Source organism: Hevea brasiliensis, chromosome 14 (genome assembly GCF_030052815.1).
Source record: "Hevea brasiliensis isolate MT/VB/25A 57/8 chromosome 14, ASM3005281v1, whole genome shotgun sequence".
In the NCBI taxonomy this organism is placed as follows: domain Eukaryota; kingdom Viridiplantae; phylum Streptophyta; class Magnoliopsida; order Malpighiales; family Euphorbiaceae; genus Hevea; species Hevea brasiliensis.
In genome coordinates, this window is record NC_079506.1 from 70,406,567 (window position 1) to 70,416,842 (window position 10,276).

A 10,276-nucleotide genomic window follows, 5' to 3' on the forward strand; every position below is an offset into this window, starting at 1 on the left:
AGAAGGCCATTTTGAGTAAGAAGAAGAAGAAGAAGAGTTGCAATTAGCTGAGTTCAGTATATGAGCTGGAATAAGCACAAGGCTATGCTGGCTTAAGTAAGCAGTTAAGCACCGAGGCTCTGCTTGCTTAAGTTTCAACAGTGTATATAGCACACTGTCCTATAATGCTATAGCTATTTTTTTTAATTCACATTTTTATAAAGAGAAAATTATTATTTATTCTTGTACTATAGAAAAATTAATGATTTGATTTTCATATTTTGAAAAACACATTAGCTAATTTATAAGTTTTAATTTGCACACTTTTCTTGCTTTGTCTATTTTGGTTAAACTTTTGCATTAATGGTAAACATTTTCGTCTTTGAATTTTTATCATTGTAACCATTTTTATTCCTCAGTGTTTTTTTTTTTTTTTTTATCATTGTCAATGCTTTTGTCCTTCATTGACCACTTTTTAGTTCCTTGGCATATAGTTAAATTGATTAAAATGAATGGAATGGCCAAATAGTTAATGGAATCAAATATGAGAGAGTAAATAAAATAATCAAGTCATTAGTTACGACATAATTGAGGGACTAAATAATAATTTACCTTTCACATATCGATGACCATTGGTTTCTTGCCATTTTATTAACAATTGTCTTTTCATCCAAATGAAAAATTATTACTTTAAGAAAATTATTATTTAAACCTTCTATTTTAATGAAATAATGACTTGATCCTCCAATTTAAAAAAAAAAATAGTTTGTCCCTATATTTTTGTACTGTTTAATATTTAATTGCTCCATTCAGTTTAATTTAAGTATTTTGTTAGTCAATATATAATATATTACTTTTAAATTTGAAAATTTTATATAATTGAATCTTTTTATATAGTTTATTTATGATTGAATTTTTTTATAGAATTAGTTTAATAATTTTCTCATTCATCCATTCCTGAACACTTTTTTCAAATATGTCTAAATCCAAGTAAAGTTTCAATCAAAGAAAGAAACTCCAGTCGAGACACATAATAGCTTTATGCTAATCTATCTTATTAGCCAATTCATATCTACTCGAGCACTAGTGGTTAAGTTAACTTTCGAGTTCGTGATTCTTACAATAATTATAGACATAATTTGCCTATTGGGCATTCAATTAAATATAAAATTTTATAAGAAGCTATTATCCAATGGAGTCACTGTTGTCTGGTTCACTTTATGGTATTTATCTTTGCAAGGGAGCTCCCTAAGTGTCTCATTTGCTTTTTGTCGATGTTTGCATTCTTTTTTTTTTTTTGGTGGGCTACACTCAATGAAGGCAGTGAAATTTCTTAAGTACTATAGAGATATGAGCAGTTTTCGGGTTAGGAAGTGAATTTACAAAAGTCAGAGGTGTCTTTTAGTTTTAATGTGGACCAGTTTATCTTCATAATTCATAATTGTTGTGCAAGATTGAACATGAGTAGCAATTAGGTTTTATTGATTATGATCCCAGTTTTCGATAATAACCTAAGGAAACAATAGAGTGGATTAAATGATTTATGCTTTATAAATTGTTGTTCAGCTTAACTACTTCCTCTTCTTAAAGCAGTTATTAATTTGATGAGGATTGCTTAATACCAACTCAGTTAATAATTAGAGTCAATAAGAGTGCTGGGCTCAAATTGATGAATAAAGGGAAGTTAGGGGTTTACCTCCCTGTTTGGTAAATCTACGTTAAGTATTCAATAAGAGATAATTGTATTTCTTTTGTCTATGATCAAATCAATGCATTGGAATGATCATAGACAATAGAAATACAATTATCTCTTATTGACTCTAATTATTAACTGAGTTGGTATTAAGCAATCCTCATCAAATTAATAACTGCTTTAAGAAAAGGAAGTAGTTAAGCTGAATAACAATTTATGAAGCATAAATCATTTAATCCACCCTATTGTTTCCTTAGGTTATTATCAAAAACTGGGATCATAATCAATAAAACTTAGCCACTCATGTTCATGGCTTATAGAAAATTAAAGAAGAAATCTAGAATGTAAATGGAGAATGAAAGTCTGAATTGAGATGCTCTTAGCTGCTTCTCAAAGACGTATTTATACTAAAAAAAACCTAATCCCAAAGATAGGAACCAAACCAAACTAGGAAAGGTTTTGAAATTCAAGATGCAGATTTTCAACCTGCATTCACGTTTCTGGAATCAAGGCAGATTTTCAGCGATTTTCTTTCCGAATCTGCCTCTGCCCTCTTCAGGAAAGTTGTAGCCCTTTTTCTTAGCTTTCCAACGGGTACTCATAGACCCAAAGCCGAGGTCTACAACCCAAGTTATGACCAAAAAACCGGGACTGGTTTAGTCAGACTGTCCAGCCCATTGTGACGACTTCATTGCCATTTTTTACAATTAAAATGGCATCATCTCTCGTCCAGCCCTTCATAGAAGTTGTAGAGGTGGCTCTTAGGGTTCAATTGGGCTTAGCCTTGCTTCATTTAGACATCTGAAACTCTAGATACAAAATAAATACTGAAACTGGTCGTGACCCATCGAGTCTGGGCTTTTGCAATAGATCCATAGCTCATTTTGTCAACCTTGGAGACTGATTTGGGCTTTGGTCCCTCTTTATCATTTGAAGTGCTCTATCTTAGCTTTTCAATGGATTAAACAGCACTTAATTTGGAGACTCACAACTTTAGAAACACCTGAAAAATACAGCAAAGGTCAAATGCTGAAAATTTCTCCATTTAACACAATTATTCCACAACTATCTAAAAATATGTCTAAATGATAAATATATTTTAACCAACTGAATTAAACATAAAAAACACACTAAAAGTTACTAAATGTGATGGGAGTAAAATTAATAAATTATGCACTTATCAAATTCCCCCACTCTTATTCTATGTTTGTCTTCTTGCATGACTTAAACTCTCAATCAACTCCACTTAGAAGTTCCTTAACTTCACCCTATGACAACATTTTCTAACAAAAGATTAAAAGTTTGAAAGAAGAGGCAAGTAAGGTAATAACCATCATAATAAATTTCATCAACACCATACCAATATATCAACAATTTTCCAATACAAAACAAAAGGCTTGAAATCAATTAAGCTCACACAATTAAAGTTCCATAAAATTTTAAGTCAATACACACCAAAACACAATGCTAATTTATCAAGGCACAACCATTATAGCTCTTTGCAAATCTTAGAAATGCCCTTTTTTTTATATTTGAAATTGGTACTTCTCTCTTGTCACAGTTACTTTTTTTTTTCATAATTTTTATTTCAACCGTCACCTTCAGAAAAGTACCTTGCTCATATCCTAGCTAGCTTTTGGCCTGAGAATCGACATGGGGTTCATGAAGACCCCTGGTTAGTTTGCTTAACTAAAATAGCAGAGCAATTTTCAAGTTTAACCTTTTATTTCCCCCAATTTATGCATCTACATATTATAAAGTACCCTGATAGATTAAACAAAGTTCTGAAATATGCATGACACTAGTTTAAAGCACACATAACTAATCATTTCACCATTAAATCAAGCCTAAATGATTTAAGCAGGAAAAAATTGCTCTATGGTATGGAGAAGAAGGAAAATCCATCATTAAAGTTACTATTATCTTGCCTAAAATCTCAAAAATTCAATCTAAAATAGAAAAGTCATTTCAAGGACAAAGCACTTTTTTTCGAGAGTTAATATAGAATCATGAGTCAAGCTTATGAGAACAAATTTTATTTTATTTTATTTTTATTTATTTTATTTATTTTTTTTAACAATTAAAAAGATTGCAGCAACAAATTTCTCCTCCCCCACACTTAAAACTTACATTGTCCCCAATGTAAAGCCCAAATGCAAAAGAAAAGGAAAAAAATGCTAGAAAAATAAAATAAAATAAGGGAAAGAAAACAAATCTAATTGTGGCTAACAAGCCACCCATGGGTTGCCTCCCAAGAAACGCTTTTGTTTATTGTCGTTAGCTCGATATGGCAAAGCTCCTTAATCCACTAAATTCTCCTAAAACCCCTCATAAAATGGCTTGAGTTCATGACCGTTGACCTTGAACACTTTGTTAGTTCCTAAACTTTGAATTTCAACTGCACCATAAGGAATCACATTAGTAACAATAAAGGGTCCAATCCAATGAGAACGCAACTTACTAGGCATCAGCTTCAATATGGAATTATACAATAAAACTTTTTGCCCAATCACAAACTGCTTCCTTAGTTTGTCATGGAATGCCTTTGTCTTTTCTTTATAGATCCTAGAATTCTCATAAGCCTTAAGGCGAATTTCCTCTAATTCATGCAATTGTGATTTTCTTTCTAACTCATCCTCCATGCTTAACTCAAAAACATCCTGCACAAATGTATCAACAACATCAATAGAAAAGACAGAATGATTATCAGCAGGATACTTCATGGCATCAAAGATATTAAATTTGATAGTCTCTCCATCAAACTCCATAGTTAAGGTACCCTCATCCACATCAATTTTTGTCTTGGCAGTTTTTAGGAAAGGTCTTCCAAACAAAATCAAAGCTGAATTTGATGAGAGAGCACTATCATCCTCCATATCCAGAATGTAAAATCTGTAGGAAAAATCAATCCTCCAACTTGCATGTCACACCTTACCTCTTTGTAAGGCATAACATGATCCCGTGAAATACCTAATGAACTACCGAACTTCACCTACCGATAACTCATTAAGTACCCTACAAGGGATTTTAAATAATTTTCTTACTTTTGACAAGTGGTGAGCATTTTCTAATAGGTATTTAAAACATTTAGTTAAAATTAAAACTAGTTAATATTTTTGGCCCATTTTATTTTTACGCAAATTTTATAAAAATTTTGACAGAGTTCCCTCTGTATTTTGAGAAAACAGTTCTTTGAATACCTGTAAAAAGCACTTCTAAAAATTTTTCTTAACAACTGCTTCAATTTCATACTCAATCTCAATCAATTTCTCAACACATTTATCAACTTTTAAATTTCAAATCCACTATCCAATGATCATCAAAATACTAGCAATCCATTTCATTCAAATTAAATAAAATAGTTCCATTCATATTTCATTAGAGACAAAACAATTTATATATACATCATTACAAAATTTACATCAAAGGAAGTTCAAACTAAATTTTTATTCTAAACTTCATACAAACTTTGTACAAGCTGCTCAAGACCCATTTACATGTCCATACATTTATATGCAATACATACATTAAAAGAAATATTTACAATTAGGGTATAAATTATACCCGGTGACTTTAAGCTGATAGCTCCTCACACCTCAGCAGCTCAGTCTGCTGCTTCTCTAGTCTCTGTATCTGCGACAGTAATAGAAGCTATCGCTGAGTACTAGGACTCAGTGGTGCACAACATACTAAAATAATCTTTATGCAAAACTTAAATCACATTTATTCAAAAATTTGGTTGAACATGAGAATTAAGTACAAATCATGCATTATGAGATTTTAAATGCAAACCAAGTTCATTTCAAAGTATCAAAACACATTTCATAAAACCCACAGTTAGATCATGCCATTCGAAACAAATAGAATCTCAATAGCCAGAGGCTAAAGAGAAATCACATCACAAGGCTAGCTAGCTCAAATATATGGATATCCATTCACATCCTCTTCTACTGGCACACCTCAACACTTCTCCAGAGAAGGAATCAAAATTCGAAACTAATTACCCCCACTAGTCATGCTAGTGAGGTGTTCAAATATATGGTCATGACACTGTGGTTTCAAAACTTATCTTAACAATTTGCTAAATATTGTCATTTCAAATATACACAATAACTTTCACAATTTAAATCAAAACATCATAAATAAAGTCAAAATAAACTTTCAATAATTCAAAGTAAAACTAAAATGCATATTTCATTCACTTTATCAATGAATTTTAAAGCATAGTGATGTTATGCACAAACCTCAAGCGAGTCGCCTCTTGGCCTTGACTCGGTTCCTTGGGTTCCTTCCCGGTATTCTTTTCAACTGAAACACACAATTTTATAATGTTTCAGTACCATAATTTAACATAAATCTCAAAATAAATTTAGCCTTATTTTTACCTAGCTCTAACGTGCTAAATTCGACATTCTCGAAATTTTTGTGTTTCGGGTTACTATCACTACACTATTCAAGTCAAATAGTTGACTTTCTAAGGCTTAATAGGTATGGGAACTCTAACTTCACCCACATACCACATTTTGGTCACTAAACTTGTTGGTTTTGGTCATTTTCTCAAAACTTAGGTCTTTTAGGCAAAATTGTCAATTTTCAGTTTTGGTATCCCTAATTGTACTGTTTCATTGGTCAGTTTACTGTTGGAATTTGGCAAAGCTTTCTTCATAGAAAATGTTCCCTATTGTCTCAAGTTTATTCTCCTTTTTGAATCACCCCAATTGGAGTTTTGTAGCTCAAGTTATAAGCAAATTACGTTTACTGTTCATGCTGCAGAATTTTGTTCTGGCAGATTATTAATTCCAACTTCGTTCAGCAATTTGATCAAGTTAGGTCCATAATTTGGTCTAACTTTCTTCATATGAAATATTCTACTATGCCTTAGATTTCCATCGGTTCAAGAATCACCTAAATCGGAGTTTTCTAGAGAGAGTTATAGCCATTGAAACTTTACTGTTCAAACGGCAAATCTGCAGTCTGCAGATTCAGTGACCCAACTTGGCTCAGTAATTTGATTGGGTTAATGGCATAATTTGGGTTGGTATTCTTCATGAAAGTTTTAGGTCTATATCTCATCTAACAACTGGTAAAATTTTAGGTCATTTTGACTTGCCTAGCTCGAGTTATGACCAAATGAACAAACACTATTCATTTGGTCAGGTTATGCAGGGCAGCCTGTGATTTCTCAACTTCGGTCACTTTGTTCACTAGGTTTTAGTCACTTTTTGGGTAGGCTTCCTAAATGAAAATTGTGTCATTTAGTGCCTATTTTCATCCCTAATTGGTTCCATATCCATTGGACTTGTAAAATTTCATTTTTGGTCCCTCAAAGGAAATTTTGGTCATGCTGCCAGCACATGACCTTATCCAATCCGAATTGGCTTTTAATTCCAACACTTCTAACACACCTCATTTGGTCACAAATGACCATTTTTCACTTCACATTAGGTCAAATATATCATTTATAAGTTTTTCACATTTTTGGTCTCTAAACCCTAATGTCCAAACCCTAATTCACTAACCTCATGCATTTACTTGATTCCATGCCTCTAACCATAGTCATTCAACGAACTAAGGTTTATATACCCAATTAAATCCATCAAACCATGCAAATATACTCCCATATACATGCTGGCTGAAAATCATTCATGGTCCCTCAATAAATTTTTATTTCATTTTAAGCATTTTTCTAAGTTAACTAAGTTATAAACACAAGTAATAAACTCATTTGCAACTTAAATCACTAACCTTTGTGTAGCAACTTCTAACTCCCCTTTTCTCCAATTTTCTTTCTTCTTTTCTTCTTTCTTTGATGACAATCTTCTTCTCAAGTTGCCTAGACAAGCTTTAACTATGGTGGCTTACTTTTCTATGGTGAAATCTTATAATATGCAAGCTCAAAATTGAGCTTTAATGGAGGTTTTGGTGTGGGAGAGGGAGAGTGACGTTTTTGAAGAAGAAGACTTTGTGTTTTTTTTTTTTTTTCTTTTCTTTCTTTATGTCTTTTGTCTTATGGAAGACCCAAAAATCCATTTAATAAAATTATTAATTATGGGATTTATGGCATCATGCATGATGTCATTTCCCTACACCTTTTTCATTTTCCTTTTTTTTTCTTTTTTTTTTCTATTAGTTCTTTAATTTAATTTTCGATTCTGAAATTTTCTTTTCTCCTATTTTATTTGACAGTTAGGTCAAGAGTCAGCTCTCGGGGTCAATTGACCAAATTGCCCCTCGCCGGTTCATCCCAGTTTGCAATTAATTCCATATTTCTTCCGGCTCCCTGACCTAATTATTTGACTAGCTTAACAGTTATTTTTCGTGATTTTCTCTTTGCCACTGTGTTTATAAGGGTCCTAAGGACCGCGGTGTCACATTTTATGGTTAGAAATTTGAGTTTAAAATGACTTCGCAGTCGTTCCCGAGAAGGTCACCCATCGCTGTGACTCTCGGCTTGTTTAACTTCTTATGTTCTATTTTTCTTGTTTATACTTAACTAATTGGACATTACTAATTATTTGTGTTTATAGCTTCTCTAGTTGTCTTAAGTGTGGTTCTAATCCCCTTAATTGTCCGGACCGACACCGGTCACCGGAATAGTGAAATATACCGGGCTATACAAATAGGGGTGTTACACTGCACCAACACATCCTCAACTACTCCCAATGGGTAAGCATTAGAACGATCAGCTAATTGAATAATGACACTGGTTTCTTTTAAAGGACCCAAATTTAAAGTTTGAAAAACTGAATTTGACATAACATTAATAGATGCTCCTAAATCTGCCATTGCACTTTCAAACTTAGAATCACCTATTCTGTAGGAAATAGAAAATGAACCTGGATCCTTACACTTAGGGGGTAATTTTCGCTGAATTAATGCTGACACATTTTCCCCCACATTGATCTTCTCATTATTTCTCAACTTGCGCTTTGTAGTGCATAGTTCTTTAAGGAATTTAGCATACTTGGGAACTTGTTTGATCGCATCAAGTAAAGGTATATTCACCTCCACCTTTCTAAAAGTCTCCAAAATTTCTTTCTCTTGTTCTTCTTTCTTATTTTTAGCCAACCTGTATGGAAATGGAGGAAGAACAGAATTATTAACCTTATTTAGTTTAGGTTCAGTATTTACCTCAACTTCAGGAACTTCAGACTCTTTTTCTCCTTACTTCTTCTTTTTCATTGGCTCATGTGGAGTCTGGTTATCAATTTCTTTCCCACTCCGCAACAGTATCGCACTTTCATTTTCTCTGGGGTTCATGACTATTTGTGATGGAAGCTTTCCAGAACCTTGAGCTTCAAGCTTGCTCACAGATGAAGCTAACTGACCAATCTGCCTCTCTATATTTTGAATGCTATTTCTGGTCTCCTGTTGAAACTGTTGGGTATTGTTAGCCAAAGCCTTAACAATTTCATCAAGTGACATACCTTGATTTGAGGGAGGCGGAGGCGGAGGTGGAGGTGGAGGTGGAGGTGGTTGATTCACTTATGGTCTCTACTGATGGTATCGGTTTTGCACCAATTGATTCCCATAACTCAGATTAGGATGATTTCGCCATCCTGGATTATAAGTATTCGAATATGGATCATACCTGTGTTGTGGCTGTCCATAATGTCCTACTGCATTAGCATGTTGCATTGATTTATCCTCTTGTAACGCAGGACACATGTCAGTAGCATGACCCAAACAGAAGAAATTCCACATACCTTAACAGTTTGCATTTTTCCTACAGCCAATTGCCTCACCAAAGAAGTTAAATCAGAAATCTGTTTCTCAAGGTTAGATGTACTTACCTCATTAACCTTCTTAGGTGCGTGATCCATTCTCATTCCAAACTGCTGAGAGTTTGCTGCCATGTTAGCAATCAGCCTCCTTGCCTTTTCTGGTGTCTTGTTAACCAAAGCTCCTCCACTAGCAGCATCTATCATACTGCGATCCATTGGTAAAAGTCCCTCATAGAAATACTGAATCAAAAGCTGCTCACCTATTTGATGATGGGGACAGCTTGCACACAGCTTCTTAAATCTCTCCCAATACTCATACAAACTCTCTCCATTGTACTGTTGGATGCCACAAATTTCTTTTCTTATGTTGGCAGCACGGGAAGCAGGAAAATACTTCTCCAGAAATATCTGCTTCATCCCATTCCATGAGTTGACAGATCCAGAAGGAAGGTAATACAACCAATCCTTAGTTGTGCCCTCCAGTGAGAAAGGGAAAGCTCGAAGCTTGATCTGATCCTTTGAAACTCCTTGAGGTTTCATGCTGGAACACACAACATGAAATTCTTTTAAATGCTTATGTGGATCCTCACCTGCAAGACCATGAAACTTAGGCAACAAATGGATTAGTCCAGATTTTAACTCAAAAGCAACATTTAAAGCAGGGTATTGAATACACAAAGGCTGTTGGTTTAGATCAGGAGCAACCAACTCTTTCAAAGTTATAGCAGCCATGGTTTCATTTTCGAAACTTAACTCTGAATCTGAATCCAAACTTAGCTCCTTTGGAGATTGGACTCCTTCAGATGTACTTGGAATTTGCCTAGCTTGCTTAGCCAATTTTCTCAACCGTTTAGCTGTTTTTTCTACTTCTGGATCAAAG

At 33.8% G+C, this 10,276-nt stretch overlaps 1 non-coding gene across 1 annotated transcript; it reads left to right on the plus strand.

The window, feature by feature from the left end:
* The first annotated feature begins 9,658 nt into the window (after nt 1-9,658).
* On the plus strand, nt 9,659-9,765 carry LOC131173512 (small nucleolar RNA R71). Its single transcript, XR_009143828.1, has one exon. It is a non-coding gene; the product is annotated as a small nucleolar RNA R71 (small nucleolar RNA).
* Nucleotides 9,766-10,276: the final 511 nt, after the last annotated feature.